This window comes from Dipodomys spectabilis, unplaced genomic scaffold (genome assembly GCF_019054845.1).
Source record: "Dipodomys spectabilis isolate Male_0828 unplaced genomic scaffold, ASM1905484v1 ptg000145l, whole genome shotgun sequence".
Lineage (NCBI taxonomy): Eukaryota > Metazoa > Chordata > Mammalia > Rodentia > Heteromyidae > Dipodomys > Dipodomys spectabilis.
The window spans coordinates 21,831,024-21,850,295 of record NW_024870822.1 but is presented as its reverse complement, the minus strand read 5'-3'; positions in this window follow the sequence as shown (position 1 = coordinate 21,850,295).

Sequence of the window (19,272 nt, the reverse complement as noted above, 5' to 3'; positions counted from 1 at the left end):
GACTTCAGACCCCACAACCGACAAAAAACAAAACAAAAAACAACAACAATCAAGGGGTATAGCTGTAGCTCACTCATAGAGCTAGCATGTACAAAACTCTGGGCTGAATCCTCAGCCCTATAAACAACAAATGATAAAGATAAAAAGATCTATGTTAAATTTTAATTTAAGATGAAAAATATATACTTCTTTTAGGGTAAGTATATCCCATATAACATTTGAGACATATTGAGACTAAAATATTCATTGTTGATCTAAAATTCAAACTTAACTGGGCTTGCTGTTGTTTTATGTGCTAACTGTAGCAACCCTAATTTAATCACAGTAGCTTGGGTAAGGAATTTGGGAAGAAGTTGACAGGGGCTGAGGAACCTCTTGTCCTTCCCCGCTTCCCCTCTCTCTCTTCCCCTTTCCATCCTAAGTCTGGTGCCTGGGCATTTCTAAGCCTGGGACTCTTTTTTCCACAAGAAACGTGCTCCTCTACGGATCCTACTTTCCAGTACTTAGACTTCCTGTGTAGCAGCTCCAGGGACAGGAAGCAGAAGCTGTCAGTCTCTTAGATTAAAGGTGGGACTACAGTGCCAGTACCACTTGTTCTATGGCTGAAACCCTCACAGACTCCATTTGGCTTCAGTACGAGGAGTCATAGACCCCATCTCTTAATGAGCCTATAGTTTGCTGTCATCTTTTATCCATCACAGCCACTGAGAAGGAATAGATTTTCTGCCACCCTAGAGCTTCAGGTCACTTAACTTTTCTCTTACATCATCCCTTTCCTGGGGCAAAGCCTGATGCAATGGCTGTCTGCTGGATGAAGAGCTTTAAGATAAAAGAGCAAATTCAGACATGGATGGATCCTTGGTTACTATTTGTAAATGCCATTCTACAATGCAGCCAAAAAAGTGATAAGGAGTCAAATGTTAAGCATAAAAATCAGATTACAAATGAGATCTATTTACAGCAGATGTTACTTTTAAAAACACAAATATGCAAACATCAACCGATACATGCAATAACATCTCAGCAGTGGTTTATCTGAAAACATGTCAGTCTGGGACATTCTCCTGTTTTATTTTCTGTTTCGTGTATAGGATTGATATTTTAGAAAATGCTTGTGTGGTTTATTTCAGGAGGAAAGAAGTTATCCTAAAATGAAAACAAAGAAATTCTTGTTGCAGTGGATAAAATGTGTGGGAACCTTCACTCTCAGTCCTATTGTTGGAACTGTAATCTCCATGTGACAATTGTGTGACTTTTTTTTGTTTTGACTTTATGATGGTGTATGGAAACAATATGTTCTTGGTAGAAACCATACTTTGAGTTTTGAATTTCTTTCTTTCCCAGGCCAGGGATACAAGCCATTGCTTCGATACTAGTGGGTCTGTGCTCAGGCTTGGGAAAGGCTACAGTGTTTTGTTTGTTCCTTTTATTTAGCTGCTGTGCGTGGAGAAACTGCTACAACTCAGCCCCTGTACTGGGTTGAACAGCATTCCTTATCATGGCTTATATGTGTCTCTAGAAGTTTGTGTTCAAAACTCAATCCCCAGTACAACAGGATGATTTGTTTTTCGGGGCAGAGGATAAAAGTGATCCCTTTATATTTTATCTCTCAAGAGTGCACCATGAGTCAGAACCATGAGCCAACTAAACTTCTCTTGTTTGTTTATGTTACCCAGTGTGTAGTATTCTGTTATAGCTGCACAACATGGAACGTTGCCTCTCCAGAAGTTCAGAATGTTAACTTTATTTGGAATTAGGGTCTTGGTAGATATTGTTAGTTAAGATGAAGCTATACTGGCAGAGGGCTCCTTCTAATGATTAGGGTCTTCAGAAGAAGAAACAGAGCCAGACACATACGTGGTGAGGAAGGCCTTGCAGTGACAGGTTGAGACTGGAGATTTCTAAAGAAGTTAAGGAGTGACAAGTGTTGGCAACTGTCAAAGCTGAGCAGAAGCAAAGGTGTCTTCCTTGAGCCTTTCAGAAGAAGCTGGGCTCAACTCATGCTTTGATTTCGGACATTTGCCTCCAGTAGAGTAAAATAAGAATCTCTGTTGTTTGAAGCCTTCAGTCATACTGACTTGTTACAGTGGTTTTGGGGGCCCAGCCCAGCACTTCATTCCTTGAATCCTGGTTACCACTGAGGTAGATCACCCCCTTCAAAATGGAAATTGTAATTATCTTCACTTCATAAATTGGGAGCTGAGATTTTTATGTGGAATGGGAGCATTCTCTAGCCTCACAGGGTGTGATTTCCACAGCAGGGTCAGAGATTAAGCCCAGGTTAAAACTCTCTCCAGGAAGCCACAGCTGCATCCTGCAGACTTGAGTTTCTAGTAGTTTCCATTAGGTCTCACACATCTGCTTCCAAACTCATTGCCTCTTTCCTGCCTGGCACTCAGCTGTGATGACAGAGCCAGATCTGGTTAGTGGCTGCTCCATGGCGGAGCCTCTCTTCCTCTTGGCTAATAAAGAGCCTTGAATCAAGCCCTTCCCAGCATCTGAAACAGGTGGTCTGTCCATTCTGGATGACAAACTATGGCTGATGAGTCCGCTCTAGGTGATGCATCCACTCTTCTGGGTTATGTGTCCACTCTGGCTGGTATGTTCACTCTAGCTGATGTGTCCACTCTGGGCTGCTGTGGACCAGGCATCTGGTGTGCTCACTGAATTTATGTCTACAGCTACTGACAGCCCTGTACATCATTTCCTGAGTCAGGGTGCACCCTACCCAGGGGAAGCCGGAGCCATTCCCTAGCCCAGAAGAGGAACAGCCTACCATCACTCCTTTAGGTTTTTTGTTTTTCTGATTTAAAAATGAACACATGCTTTGGGGAAAAAAGAATCTGAAAGGATAATGAAGGTCAAAGAAGGACATAAAAATTCCTTAGATAGCCACCAGAAATCTATTTATAGATGCCCAGAAGAAAAACAACTATATTCACATATGCACCCAGTTATACTCTACACAGACTCAGAAGCATAGCACAAATTCAGCTATGTTAACAGAAACATTTATGTGTAAACTCACTCTTAGAGAAATATGACTATAAGAACATGCATGTATAGAAAAGTCACAATGAGACCCCTCTTGTTCAGTTAATGTATGGTAATAAAAATCTTTTTTTATTTTTTAAAGATATTTTTGTGCTCTATTTTAAGCATTAACTTAAGTCTCTAACAATTCTTTTCTTGACAGTATTTTAAAATAATGACTACATACTATCTTATCAAGGGATTCACCATTCCTTAATAATTGTGTGTGTGTGTGTGTGTGTGTGTGTGTGTGTGTGTGTGTGTCTGTCTGTCTGTCTGTGTCCTGTCCCTGGGGCTTGAACTCGGCTCTAGGCACTGTCCCTGAGGTTTTTTTCCCCGCAAGGTTAGTGCTCTATCACTTAAGCCACTGCTCTACTTTCTGCTTTCTGGTGGCAAGTTGAAGATAAGAGTCTTACAGACTTTCCTCTCTAGGTTGGCTTTGAACTGTGATTCAGATCTCAGCTTCCTGAGTACAAGGATTACAGGTGTGAGCCACTGGTGTCCATCTCCTTAATGATTTATTATACAACTAATAAGCATTCAGGTTGTTTCCAGCTTTTCATTAACTCGTAAAAAGACACTATTATGAGTATATTAACATGTGGTTTGTGTACATTTCTGATGACCTTAACATGAATTACAGGGTTCAAAGTTCAAAACATAATTTTTATAGCTTTATTGATGTATACTTTACCTAATATAAAATTCACCCATTATTGGTATACAATTCAAGATTGTTAATACGTCTGTACAGACATCTCCACAATCCAGTTTTTTAATATTTCTATTATCTTTGCTTTCTTGTACCCATTTATGCTCAAATTCAATCCCATTCTTTCCCCAATGTAAATGCTTTCATCTTATTTAATCTATAAAAACCAACTACCTCCTATATTTAAACTTTATAACATTTGGCCCTCACACTTACTAAGAGAAGAATTACTTCATAAAAGTAATGTGATTATTTTTAAGTTCCATTTAGTTTAGCATTTTTACATAGGTTGTAACTTTTAGGTTGAAAGTTTCCCATTTGTTGGGAAGTTATTTATTATACTTTCTTTTTCCTTTTTTTGTTATTATAAAGGTGATGTATAGAGAGGTTACCCTTTTATAAGTCAGGTAATAAGTACATTTCTTTTTGGACAATGTCACTCCTTCTTTCCCTCTCTATCAGTTTTTCCCTGCCACAAGTTGTATTGTTCATTTTTTACATAATGTCTATTGAATACCATTGTTACATTTGTTCACCTTTTATTCCTCCATTTCTGTGCCCCCTTTGCCCCCTCAAGACAGATAAGCAAGACAAAAAGAAAAAAATCCTGTTTCCATTTTCTGGAATTCATTTCAGTAAATATTATGTTTTATCAATGCACAAAGGCATTATGCCTTTGCATTCTTCCCCTAAGAGTATCCTCCTTTGGTTTCACTGTGTGTGAAAGCCTAGAATCCTGTATAATTTATCAGGTCCTGATGTTATTAGATCTAGCTTTCATATAGGAATGAAAACATGTGCTGTTGGTCTCTCTAAGCTTAGCATATCTTAATATCATTTGTTCTAGGTCCATCCATTTCTCTGCAAATGATATAATATTCTTTCTAATGGCTGTGTAAAATCCCATTATGTGAAGATACCACATTGGGGGGGGGGGTTACTCATCTATTGTAGGCATCTGGGTGTTTCTATAACTTGGCTATTGTGAATAGTACAGCAATAAATATGGATGTGCAAGTAAGTGTCTTTACCGTATCCTGACTTGTAACATTCTGGATAGATGCCCAAGAGTGGTATGGCTGATCTCTGGTTTTTGAGGAACCTCCAGACCACCAACAGTTCAATACTGTTCCTTTCCCCTGCACATCCCCATCAGCATTTGTTGTTGTTTGAATTACAATGTTGGCCAGTCTAACTGGGGTAAGATGGAATCTCAGAGTTGTTTTGAATTGCATCTGCTCTAGGGCCAGGGATATTGAACAATTCCTCATATGTTTCTTTGCTATTTTTACCACCTCCTCCTCCTCCTCCTCCTCCTCCCCCCTCCCCCTCCCCCTCCCCCTCCCCCCCTCCTCCCCCTCCTCCTCCTCCTCCTCTTCTTTCTTCTTCTTCTGTCAGTTGTGGGGGCTGAACTCTGGGCCTGAGTACTGTCCCTCACTCTACCACTTGAGTCACAGAGCCACTTCTGGTTTTCTGGGAGTTAATTGGAGATAAGAGTCTCAGCCTTTCCTGCCTTGGCTGGCTTTGAATCATTATCCTCAGATCTCAGCATCCTGAATAGCTGGGATTACAGGTGTGAGCCACATCTCCCAGCTTTACCTCTTTTTCTAAGAAGTCTCTCCTTGGCTCCTTTGCCCATTTAGTGATTGATTTATCAATTTGGGAAGGGGTTAATTTCTTGAGCTCCTTAGGCCTTTATCTGGTGTGTTGTTGGTAAAGATCTTTTCCCAGTCTGTTGGCTGTCATTCTAGTTTATAACTATGTCCTTTGTTGTGAAGAAACCTTTTCTTTTGATGCAATCCCATATGTCAAGTCTCTCTCCTATCTGCTGTGCCCATGTTACTCTTTTCAAAAAGTTTCTATGCTTATAAATTCTAGTGTTTTCTCCTACTCTCTTGCACTAATCTCAAAGTCACTCCCATTCTAACCCCAAGAACCAAAATCTTTCTGTCTCTATAATTATTTATTTATTTTTATTGTGAAAATACCGTACAGAGGGGTTACAATTACATGGGCAAGATAATGAGTACATTTCTTATCAAGCAGTGTTGCCTCCTCCTTTGTTTCCCCTTCCCATCCCTTCCCATCTCCTACCCCCCCTCCCTCACGCCCCTCCCTGCCCCACGACCAAAGTTGTAAAGTTTGTTTTTCGACATAACGACTTGTGCATCTCATTGTTACAATGGGTCCACCTGTATCCCTATTTAAATGATTTGTTTTTGCCCTTCCCCTCCACAAATTATACCAACATCACATACAGTGAGAGAAAGGGTTATACTGTGGGGGAGGGACATACAAAGCAACAAAGAAATCATCTTATAAATATGTTAGAAACAATCGCCTGAAAGAAGAAAACATTTGAATACTTATCTTGGGGTTCATTTCACCTAACATCAACTTATCTGGCCTTTTCTGCTTGTCTCAGACATATACTAGTTATTGCAAATAAGGGAAACCTTGGGACCTATGTTTCCTTGGGCCTGGCTTACTTCACTTAATATAATTTTTTCCAAGTCTTTGCATTTCCTAACAAATGGGGCAATGTCATTCTTTCTGATGGAGGCATTTTTTTTTTTGCCAGTCCTGGCACTTGAACTCAGGGCCTGGGCACTGTCTCTGAGCTCCTTTTACTCAAGGCTAGCATTCTTCCACATGAGCCACAGCTCCATTTCCAGATTTTTTTTTTACTTTGCTGCCCAAGCTGGCTTTGAACTTTTATTCTCACATCTCAGCCTCCTGAGTAGCTAGGATTACAGGTGTGAGCCATCAGTGTCCACATTAGATTCTTTTGAACATTTCATATGAAAATATTCCTTCTGTATGTAATTTTACATATGACATTTCTCCCTTCTCATGCTATTTTTGTGGTCTATCCATCTTGTAGGTAGCAAAATTGATACTTCGTTATTTTTTGTTTTGCTTATTATGAACAATGCTACTAAGTTTCTGCACAGGGAAAGATATAGTCATTAAATTAAAAAGACAACCCATAGAATAGGAGATCTTTACCAGCTACACATCTGACAATGGTCTAATAAGCAGAATATAAAAGGAACACAAGAAATGAAACCTCCAAAGTCTCAATAACCCAATTAATAAATGGACAAAGGAGCTACAGAAACCCTTCTGAAAAGAAGTACAGATGATTACTAAATACACAAAGAAATGCTTAACCTCCCTGGCCATAATGGAAAGGAAAAAGAAAACAACATTGAGATTCCATCTCATTCCAGTCATAATGGCCATCATCAAAAATACAAATAATAACAAATGCTAGCAAAAATATGTGTGGGAAGAAAGACCTATATTTACACTGTTGATGTGAATGTAAATTAGTGCAACCACTATAGAAGTCAATATGAAGATTATTTAAAAAGACTAAAATTAGAGCTATCTTATAATCCAGCAACACCACTTGTGGGCATTTATCAAAGGATTGCAAGTCAGGATACAATAAAGGCACATACACATCTATATCTATTGCAACACTATTCTCAATAGCTAAGTTATGGAAATGTTCTAGATGCACTACAGCCAACAAATGGATCAAGAAAATGTACTATATATTATATACACACCTATGTCATAGGTGTGTATATATTTATACACACATACAATGGAATTTTATTCAACCATAAGGAATACTATTTTATTTTCAGGGAAATGGATGAACCTTGATAAAGTCATATTGAGTGAAGGACTCAGGAAGACCAAGAGCCCATGTTTTCTTTCATATGTGGAAGTTAGATCTAAAATATAAACATATGAAAACATATACAGTGCCATATACATGATCAATCTTACTAAATAAAGTCAGTTTAAACAAAATGAGTATCAGGAAACTGAAACTTACCTTGACTATAGGGGATAGGCTAAAAGAAGGGGAACAGACAAATGGAACAGAGAAATGGTGGGTGAATAAGGCCATAATACTCAATGTACATACTTGAAAATGGAACTACGAACCATGAGGAAATGGATGGTGATGGAATAGATGACAAGGGAGGAGAATGTTGGAAGTGGCGATTCTGATCAAGATGCATTAAACACATAAATAGACATGTTAACCTGAAACCCTCTTGTACAACTATTTGAAGATAACAATAATAAAATTTTTGAATGGAAAAAGAAGAAAATATTATGGTAATTACAACACATTATATAAAAATAATGCTATGATACTTGTATAAGACAAATATGATTTCAAAAATCTGTCTTGAGAGATCCCTATGCATGAACTGAATAGTAAGCTGATATTGAACTTTAAAAAAATAACTGCCTATATTCCAAAGTGGATGTATGGCTTTATATTTCTATCTGCTAACAGAAGAGAGTTGGAGTCTTCACATCCTCACTAGCTCTTGCTATTTATAGTCATCTTAATAGCATGTGTTAATATCTTCGTGGTTTCAATTTGCAATTTCCTAATGACTAGTAATATTGAACATCTTTTCATGTGCTTATTAGCCATCTGTGTGTCTTATATGTAAAGATGTCTCTCCAAATCTTTTGTTTATTGTTTAATTGAATTGTTTGTTTCATGGTTAACAGAGTTATTTATTCTGCAAATAAGTCTCTTACTATGTATGTGATTTACAAATCTTTTCTTGAAGTTTTTGGCTAATACCTTCATACTTGTACTCTTGTGTTTTGGGTGGGTGATGTTACTGGTTATTTCTGAGATGGGAATCTTGCTATGTTGCCCAGACTGGCCTATAACTCCTGGCTCAAGTGATCCTCCCACCTCAGTCTCCTGAGTAGTGGGCATATACCACCACTCCTGACTTCTTCATATTTTACATGATTTTTAAAATCTCACCCTTTATGGTGATTTGTCTTTAAAAGTTTTGCCTAACGAAGTCTCAAACAATTTCACCTATGTTCTTTAAAAATCTTTTTGAACTTGAAATTTTTTTGAACTTGGAACTTGGAAATTTTTATCTGCTTCCAATAGGAACAGAACGCACAATGTTGTCATTCAGCTAGTTGGTATCGTTTTGCTCTACTCAGATAGCTGTTCAGTGCTGGAAATCCTGGATTGCCCGGACTGAAAAACCAGCTCCAAGTCCTGAGAGCTAGGGCCTTGTTGCTCTAGGTTGTAGAAATCAGAACTATGGCTGTAGGCACTCAGGCTGGAGATGATTTTGCTCTGGGCTTTAACTACCAGTAGCCCAGCACCTGGCAGCTATTATAATCCTCAGCTTCCAGCAGTAAGTGGCCTCTTCAAGTGTTTTAGCTCTCATACCGGCCTCTGGTGTTGAGACCCTCAGCCCTACAGGGACAAGAGTTACAACTCCTGGACCTAGAACTGGAATCCCCTCTGCCTCTCTGCTGCTACCACCACTCCACTGCTACTTCCATGTCCTGTTGTCAGGTTTACCTTTTCTACTAGTGATAAAAATCAAAAGTAGGCAAGAAAAGACCACTCAAGAGGAAACATTTGTTTAATCTAAGTTTGCCATACCAGTGGGAAGCACAGAAGGGTGACTTTAGGCTGGCTCCAAAACTGAGTCAGACAGCCTGCAGATAAGAGATGTGGAAGGAATATGGACACCAATCACAGCAAACCTTTATGCAAATGAAGGACTTTGCTCACACCAATTATGGTATGGTTCCCTGTGCAAATGAAGAACTATGTTTGTACCAGGAGAGAAGTGGTTGGCCAATATAGGAAATGCTCAACCTCTAGCCTGGGAAGGGTTGATTGCAGGGTTAGCTATAGTTCACTCAGGCTTATGATGGCAAAATCTAGTATAAGCTATGTGTAATAGTTGTGCTTGAGAAAAGGCCTTCAGAAGCCAGAGTTATGCTTTGGCAGCAAGCTGCTGTGGTTGCCATGTAGCTTCCTCAAGGCATTTGTGGAATGTTAGGTGCTAGTATGAAGAAAATCTAGTTGCTTGGCTCATGATCTTTTGCTCAAGGCAGCTGGAGCATCAAGGAAGGATCTAATAGTTGTCAATTAGCCCCAATATCTTCAGCTTATTTATAGAAAACATAAGCATCAAAAGGGGTATTTAATAATAAAGGCTTATCATTAATATTAACAATGCTTAACAGTATTTAACAATGTTACAATTCTCAGATCCTGTTCCAATATCCCAAGGAGAGATGAGTTCCCTCTAAACTGTCTTAATATTAGGATGAGCAAAAGAAAGAAAATACAAATCACTCATCACCCACTCTCTAGAAACAAATTACTATTTCTTGTTGCAGGTGTTGTTATTAGCTGCCTTTTACTGTGCCATAAATCACTCTCCAAGTGTAAGAGTTTAAAACAATACATATTTACTACCTCAGTTTCTATGGACCAGGAATCCCCAGGTACTTCTCTAGGTGTCTTTGGCTCAGGGTTACTCACAAGGCTGCAGTTCAGGCTTTGGCTAGAACAGCAATCATCTCAAAGCCCAACCAGGAGAGAACATGGCCCCAGGTTCACACATTTGACTAATGACTGGTTATATCCATTCCGTGCCATGTGAGTCTCTTCACAAAACATCTCAGGCTTCCTTGTAAGAGAGAAGAGATGTGAAGAGAATGTCCAAAGAGAAGCCCTAGTAATCTAGTCTTGGAAGTAACACTCCTTCAACTTTGTGCCCTATGTACAGGAGTCAGTCACAAGGTTCAGCCCACTCTCAAGGGAGGGGATTACATAACTGGTAATTGCAGAGGGTAGAGACCATTTTAGAAGGCTGCTACAATGTCCTTCCTAGTGCTTAATTTTCTGTTTTCCTCATAAATTTGGTGGTAAATCTTTACCTGTGGGACCTTATACAGACACAAGGGTGCTATTAGATTCTAGCATTTGCTGGGTTGGGATCTCCATGTGACAGAATGGCAGCTTTCTGTATTTCTAGCTTTTAGAAACTCTGTAGGTCACTAAGTGGTTCTTTATGCGGATTACAATGATACATATTATTTAGAGGTATTTTTCCCCTCTCAAACACAGTTGAGCTCCTTGGCTCCCAGAGTGGGAGTCACATTTTCTAACTTCCTCTTCAAGGAGCTACGTTGAAGGGTCCCTTTATAGCCACATAGGAGAGTCCCACAGGGCTGTCAGTCATGCCCTTTGCTCCTAGAGGCTGGGAAGGAAGTTGGTTCTGAGCAAGCCTAGAGGTTGCCTTCCTGGTATTTGGCTCTGAACCTGTTTTGACAATTGATCTGTCTGTCCAGAGACCACTTTTAGATACAAGCCTGCTGGTGTGGGGACTTTATGAGAACAGGAATCCCTGGCTGTGAAATCGCTGGCATTTCATGATGTGAGAGAAGATTTACAAGCTCTGTGCTTAGCTGGGCTCTAAATACAGGCTGCATGGTTATGTAATACAGGCTATGAGGCTGGCAACATGTGAGGGGCAGCAGGTAGAAGGAAAGAGAAACTGCCTAAGACCCTTGGCTCCATGCAGACACCCATAGAGAGGGATCTTTCCAGTTCATCTGCCTCTGGGAGAGGAGGTATCACCTAGTAGTCATCAGTGAGCTGATTGGCAGTAGCACTGTGTGATACTGTGGACCTAGAATGGAAGGGATTTGAAGACTGCTCCTTCTTTTTCCCACTTTAAGCCTTCTGCTACCACCTTCCCCACAAAGTGCTCATCTGCTTCTATCTGATCATCATCCCACTACCTATGCCCAAGGAAACAACAACATGTTCTCTTTTGAGGCCGTATTGAACTGTTTTTGCATAGATTATCTCTATTGCACATATATTGTTTTGTTTCTCGCACCCCCCCCCCCGTGTGTGTGTGGGGGGGTTGTGTGTGTGTGTGTGTGTGTGTGTGTGTGTGTGTGTGTGTATGTACTGGAGCTTAACTCGGGGCCCTGGCCTGGGCACTGTCCAGGCTTTTTTGCTTAAGGTTGGTGTTCTACTGTTTGAACCATAGCTCTGCTTCCAGGTTTTTGGTGGTTAATTGGAGATGAGTGTCTCCTGGATTTTCTTTCCCAAGCTGGCTTCAAACTATGATAATCAGATCTCAGATTCCTGAGTAGCTAGGATTATAGTCATGAGTCACAGGTACCTTGCTGTTTGTCACTGTTTTTTAGCCAGATACAGGTAGGACTGGCTTATGAGATCCTGCAATTTACAATGAGAAGTACAAGTTGTCATGTCGAAAATGAACTTTACAACTTTGATGCAGGTGGGGGGGGGGTGGGGGGGGGGAGGCTGGGAAGGGATGGGAAGGGTAAACAAAGGAGGAGGCTGCAATGCTTGATAAGAAATGTACTCATTATCTTGCCCATGTAATTGTAACCCCTCTGTACAGTATGTTCACAAAAAAGAAAAAGAAAAAAAAAAAGATCCTGCAATTTGTATATACATTTTTCTAATTTGGGGAGGGGAAGGGAAATAACAAAATGCTGAAATAAGGATACAGGTAGACCCATTGTAACGATGAGATGTACAAGACACTATGTTGAAAACGAACTTTACAACTTCGGGGTTGAGTAAGGAGTTGGGGAGGTGAAGAAGGAAGGGATGGTAGGGGAAAAACAAAGGTGGGGGTAACAATGCTTGATAGGAAATGCACTCATTACCTTACTCATGCAACTGTAACCCTTTTGTACAGTTTTTTTTTTTTTACAATAAAAACATATTATAAAAAAGAAGAACATAAAAAAATGATCCTGAGCTCCCATCTTCTATGAGTATGCAAACTTCTACTCATTTATAGAACAAATGCTCAGGTTTCCTAAGCTTAGTATCACCAAACATGTCCCACTTGATGTGCCGATTCTGTGAATGAACATGTTTGAGTATGTTCAGGTCAGGGAGCTGGGCATCCTTCAGGCCAGCCCTGCCTGTCTGGGTAGTGTAGACTGTGGGTTCTTGTTCCACCTGGGCTTCCATTACCTCCAGGTGCCCTCCCTCCTGTCCTCCCTGTGGGGCCTCTTTGCACAAGCCCCCCTCTCCTCCCACTACACCATCCAGGGATTTGAAAGCAGTACCACGTGCTTTGCAAGATGAGTGTCTCCATGTCTTTTAGCTGTCTCTCAAGTGTCAGCACTGCCCTAGTCACCGTCCTCAGAAGCATGCTAGTGACTCACTGTCCCTCAGTACGTTGGTGATGTCTTTGATGTTCAGAGACTCTTGGCAGATTGTTGATTGTGAATCACCATCTCCACCCCCCAAACATTTACGTCATTTTTTCACACTCAGATATTTTTAGATAGGAAGAGAGTCAATGGATTTAACTGAAGTATGTTTTTTTTTGCCGCCCCTTTGCAGCCCCTTGGGGCTGTGTCTCATTATGTATCCCAGGCTGGCTTAGAACTTATGATCCTATTGCTTCTGCATTCCAAGTACTGGGGTTACAGGCAGAAGCCACCATACTCAATTTCAGCACAGAAGTAATACTTTTGACTAGTTCTTAGGTGTTTTGAGTTTGTTTTTTACTCAGGGCCTGCTGCTTACTAGGCAGGCACTCTACCGACGGAACTACCGCCATTTTCTTCTTACTTCTTTACACAGATTTTCCAGTGACAGTAGTCAAAAGGAGGGGTCCTAGGGTTTGGGATAGCTAAGTAGCTCTACTCAACGTGTCCCCTGACCCTTCTGAACACGTCTCACTCAGGGTGGGGTTGGTGGACGTGAAGGTAGAGTGCCACTCTTCAAAACAGAGGACATGGGCCAGGGCAAGGATTGTATCAGAGAGGGATGGTAAAGTCTGAGATAAGGAGTATGTGCCATGAAAACGGATATGGAATATTCTTATCGTATATCAATGTAACCTCCTTGCCTGGTGGGCAGACAAAATGAGGTACTCCAATTCATGAATGTTGGGTCACTGGCTGGAACTCGGAACCTGCTCTGATTTTCTACTTTTTTTGTTGGCAGTCCTAACATGTAGATGTCAGCCTCCACTGAGGCCCAGTGGGCCATGGTGGATCTGTGGCTATGGGTGCAGGAATAATCAATCCATCACTGTTCTATACCCTTGGAGAGGAGCTCTGAAGATGCTAGGAGGGAACCCCATGGAGATGCTGGATGGGCCAGCAGGTGGCCAGGTAGAGAAGGGCTGGTGGCTGTCTTATTGCATTTGACCCATATCTGCTCTGGCCTGGGTCCCAGCTAGTCTCAACCCCTAAGCATATAGGCACTGAGTCAGATAATAGGCTGTGTGCATACTATTTTGCAAGTGACAGGAAGAAGAGGGAGAAGAGAGGACCATTTTGATCTTGACTTTCTAATTAATTACTCCATTCCTTTAGTAGCCAGGCCCGGGGCTGGTTTCTTGTCTTCCTCCTGTCCTCTTCTAGCAGTCTCATCTCATCATGCCAAAGATGTACAAAATTTAAAATAAAACATTTGCCAACTCTGGTGGCTCATGCCTATAACCCTAGCTACTTAGGAGGCTGAGATCTGAGGATCACAGTTCAAAGCCAGCTGGGACAGGACAGTTTGTGAGACTCTTATCTCCAATTAACCACCAGAAAACTGGAAGTGGAGTTGTGGCTCAAGGTGATAGAGTGCTAGCCTTGAGTGAAAAGAGCTAAGGGACAGCACCAAGGCCTTGAATTCAAGACCCATAATAAAATAAAACATTAAAACACTAAATGGCTAGGAAGTTTCACTCATATATGAATGCTTTTTAATTCTCATGTAAAAATTTTTAAGAAAGAAATCAACATTTCTATTTCTGGTCTAATGAAATGCTCCCAAGTAATTTCTCAGTGTTCTTTACTATCCTCTGTGTGTGTGTGCATGTGTATGTATGTGTGTGTATCCTGGGTTTGAACTTAAGGACTGGATGTTGTCCCTGAGCTTTTGTGCTCATGACTAACACTCTACTACCTGAGCCACAACTCTACTTCCAGCTTTTTGGTGGTTAATTGGACATAAGAGTCTTATAGATGTTCTTAGAGATGTCTAGGCTGGTTTTGAACTGTAATCCTCAACTCCCAGTCTTCTGAGTAGCTAAGATTACAGGTATGAGCCATTGGCACCTGGCCTTTTTAGTTTTTTAAATCTGTTTTTTATTGTACAAAGGGATTATAGTTACATGAACAAGGCAATAAATACATTTCCTGTCGAGTATTGTTACCTCCTTCTTTGTTTTCCCCCTACCATCCCTTCCCTCCCCACCTCCCCAACTCCTCCCTCTCCCTCCAAGTTGTAAAGTTCATTTTCAACATAGTGTCTTGTACATCTCATTGTTACAATGGGTCAACCTGTATCCTTATTTCAGCGTTTTGTTATTTCCCTTCCCCTCCCCAAATTAGAAAAATGTACTTACAAGATGCAGGGCACCGACTTTTTAAAATACTTTTGTCTTGAAAGTGATCATTGGTGGTTCAAGCCTTTAATCCTAGCTGCTTAGGAGGCAGATATCAAGGGGACTGTGTTGTGAGGCCAGCCTAGGAAAAAACAAGTTTATTTGATTTCATCTTCAACTAACAGACTCAATGGGAGATGCCTGTTTCCTTAGCTACAGGTAAAACACAATGACTGGGTTCCCTGGTGCATGTCTGTTATCCCCAGTGAAACACAAATAGGAGGATCACAGCCCAGGCAGAAAGTGAGACCTACCTTGAAAACCAATGCAACAAAAGGGGCTAGAGTTGTGGCTCATGTGATTGAGACCCGTCAAACAAGTACAAGGCTGAGTTCAAAACCCCATACAACTGAAAATATGGCAATAGCTTGGCATATATTATACAGAGAAGTTGGAGGAGGAGAAGGAGGTTGGATGACAACAAATCAGTAACAGACTTATGTGGAACTGTCTGTGTCACTTAGAAAAGGTGAGTTACAAACACATGCTGTCACAAGACAAGCAGAAAATAAATGCTTTGAAAGGTTGTTCACTTGAGGGGAGGTAGGGGGTGAATGACAGCTTGTATCTGTCACCTTACAGATGAGAATAGTCTATTCTGTGTATGTGGTTGAGCCATTTCCTGAGTGTCTCTTGTTGCAGAAGAGTCTCTAGATCTGGGGAGCAAATGACAGCCACTTCCACAGTCATGGAACCCTAGCACCTGGAAGAATGCTTGTGTGACCTACACAGAAGTAAAGTCAGGCTTTTATTTTGGGGACCTTTCTTCCTATTACTAGTGGAATCCCACATCATAGAAACAGACACTTGGTGGGCATGTTTAGGGACTATGAGCCACTAATGCATTGGCTCTCATCAGGTTGTGAGCCCTCTCATTTTAGAGCAAACTTGTGTCTCAGTCTCCCTGCTTCTTATAAGGTTGGTTGCACAAGGACTAACCTGGGAAGCTCCTAGCAGCCCCTGTTGTGTAAACAATGAGAGGTGCAGAGTGTTCTGAGGGCTTTATACTGTCCCTGAAGGTCTGTACCACTGGGTCTGTGAAATCTGAGGACCCAAGGGGTGAGGAAGACGGAGCACCTTGTCCTGGGCCATCCCGATGCGCACGCCCTGTACCTTGGCTCTGCAGCATCTGACACAGTGCACTCATGCCTAGCCAAGGTCAGTGGTTTGACCCCAGGAACATTTATAGCTTTAATTGTGGCGCTGAGGACCATGGTGCCTCCCTGCACTGGTCTATTTCAGTCAGAGTCGAGTCAGAAGGGGTGATCTGACTGTCGTGGCGTAGCTGGAAGGGTGTAGAGAAGGCTACTCAGCAGGTGTCTGAGCACATGGGCTCATATCCCAGGCCTGCTCCAAATGGCTGGGTGTTCTTAATGTTGCTAAGACTCAGATTCCCACCTCCTAAATTAGGGATTAAAAATATCTACTAGGCATGCAGGGCTGCCATTCAAATTGAACTATGTGCAAAGGGCACAGTTCAGTGCTCCAGCAATGGGAGGATCCAGCCATCTTCACTGGGGTCCTTCCTAACAAGGCAGAGACTGTCAGGTGTGGGCTGCGCTGGCCCTTCTTAAAGAAGCTGCCTTTCCAGCAGCCCTATCACCTATGGTGCAGCTCCTTTAGACTTGCCTTGTACCACTTCTGGTGCCAGAGAGAAGGACTCCTTAGGAACCTTTTCTTTTGTCCATACCTCTATAAATCTTGATCCCTGTTGGAAGTTGCTACTCTGGGGTCTAGGGTTCTCCCAAGCTTCTCTTTCAGTCTACACCAGTGCTGGGGGTTAATGCTTACTAATATTACAGCCAGAGACATAGTCACCTAGGCATGGAGACTTTGGGTAAAAACCACTTAGGGAAAATAGGTCAGATGATTCCAAGATCACAGAACCTTTCTACCTATGCTCTCCCAAGACACACACATACACATACACACACAAACACACACAGGCACGCACGCACGCACGCACGCACGCACACACACTCATACTTCATGTTCCTCTGCTTCTTAGATGATGAAATTCCTAATTCTTAGTTGCTGACCACCAGCATCCTATCTTATTTTCTCCTTATTATTTCTCCTGCATGTTTTGGGATAAAGCATATTAGTCCTTGTGAAAGTTAACAATAAATAAATGTAGAAGCTCTCTAAGATGTTAGCAGGTGTTGGCCAGTGGTAGTTTCTATGTGACCTCTGAATCAAGATTTTATGACAGGTCTTTGTTGTTTGAAAAGCTTTTGAAGTTTACAAGTTAACATATACTTGTTACCATATTTTGGGGTTTTTGTAGAATTTCCTCAGTATTGTGTGAGTAGCATAAGTTCTGGTTTTAATTTTTAGTATGAATCAAATAACTTTACTCACAGTTCCATTACAGATCTGCTTATTGAAATAAGCAAATGCTATATTTCCTTATAAAGCATATGCTATATAAAGCTCATGCAAGTTCTTTTAAGGTATATGTTCACAATGGTCTATGGTCAGAGTAGACTAACTTCTGGAACCATCGGCTATTAAATCTCTATTGTTAATATTTCTTATTCATGTCAAAATACAGGCAGGCAATAGTTTCAGTATCATTCAGGAAGACTGACTTCTCTCACACTGTGGCCCACCTTCTTCTGAATGAAAGGTCCTCTTCATTAAGTTCATGGATGGGCAATATGAAGAGCCTGTCTGAGGGTGTTTGTATAGAACAAACTTTCAGGGGAAGGAGGGTGCTCATCACTTCTGCACAACACCCTATTGGCCAGGACTTGACCAATGGTCATCACAGGTAACTGAGAAAAGAAGATATTTGCCCAGTTTCTGTATAAATCTATAACTTCACCAATGTGTCAGCTCCATCAAAGAGCTATGCTGGGTGAAATGATGGAATTTTCAAAGAAGTTCATGTCTTAGAACCTGAAGCATATTACCTTTAATGCAAAAAGAACTTAGCAAATGGGATGGAGAATATTGAAATGAGACTTTTCTAGACATTCTGAGTGGGCTTTGTGTAATCACCAGGATTGTTGTGAGTAGATAAGGGAGTCAGGAAGTCAGAGGGAATTGGAGATGAAGTTCTGGTTCTTTTGAAGATAGAGGAGGCAACCATGAACTAAAGAATTCAACACTCTTTGCAAAAGGCAAAGGAATGAATTCTTCCCTAGGCTCTCCAGTGCCAATGTATCCTACCAGCACCTTGATCCTCCCACAAAGAGACCCATTTTGGATCTGTCTGGCCTCTAAGACATTATCTTATAACAATGAATGTTCATGCTTTACAGTGATTTGTTGCAGGAGCAGAAGTAAATCTATGTAGAGCTTGCTTTACTTTGTGTCCCTACCCTGAGCCTGATTGTAGGAGGTCCAAGTGGCTCACACATCTTCCACCTGGACTTCAGTGGTAGCAAAGCACTCTGCAAAGCAAGAAATAAAATAGCAAGGAAGAAGGCTATGTCTTAAAGGCAGGAGAGTATCAAAGAGCTAAGGTAAAGGAATCATTTTTCTCTTATTAGATGCTCAACCCAGATTTCTCTATGATCCCAAAATATATGGAATTTCTCCCCACCAGCAAACAATTCACATTTACTAGCTTATTATAAAGGATATTTGAAGTGTACAAATAGGGAAGTGAGAGTTCGCTAGGACAGTGTGGAAGGGCCCAGACTCCCTGGACTTTCCACCACATGGAGTTGGGGGTACACATACAATTCTTGTTTACCTTCCTGGACATCTCCCTGTATTCGGCTGTCCTGAGGTTCCAGACTCTGTCCTGTTTGATTTTATGGAGACTTTACTGTATAATCATGATAGGGTTTTTTTCCCTAATGCTAATAAACTGAGCAGGAAATGCAGCATGGTTGTCTGTTCAGATTCTTCTTGGCCCCTGGGCAGTACTCTTCCTTTCCAGAAATGGGGCATGACCCCTTCTGACATGGGCGTCAAGATCTCCTGTTAGACAGGGCAGGTCATAGGATTTCATCATGGTCAGCTCAAAGGCAGAAATACAGGGAAAATAGGGTATAAGTTTAGATTCTATGACCTGTCTTGAGAAAGAAAGAGTATAGTTTCAATAAACTTGTCTTTTTACTTTCATGGCTCTGAACCAGGGACAAAAGGCCAAATACTTAAACAAAAGATATGCTTATTGTTCTAAATATAGGAAATAACCAGGGTTATATGAGCTAAGAGGCAGGGACTGTGGATGAAAACCAAAATATTTATATATTTTAACATCACGGGGTGGGGGGGGACGGGGTAACAGTGCAGAAAGGG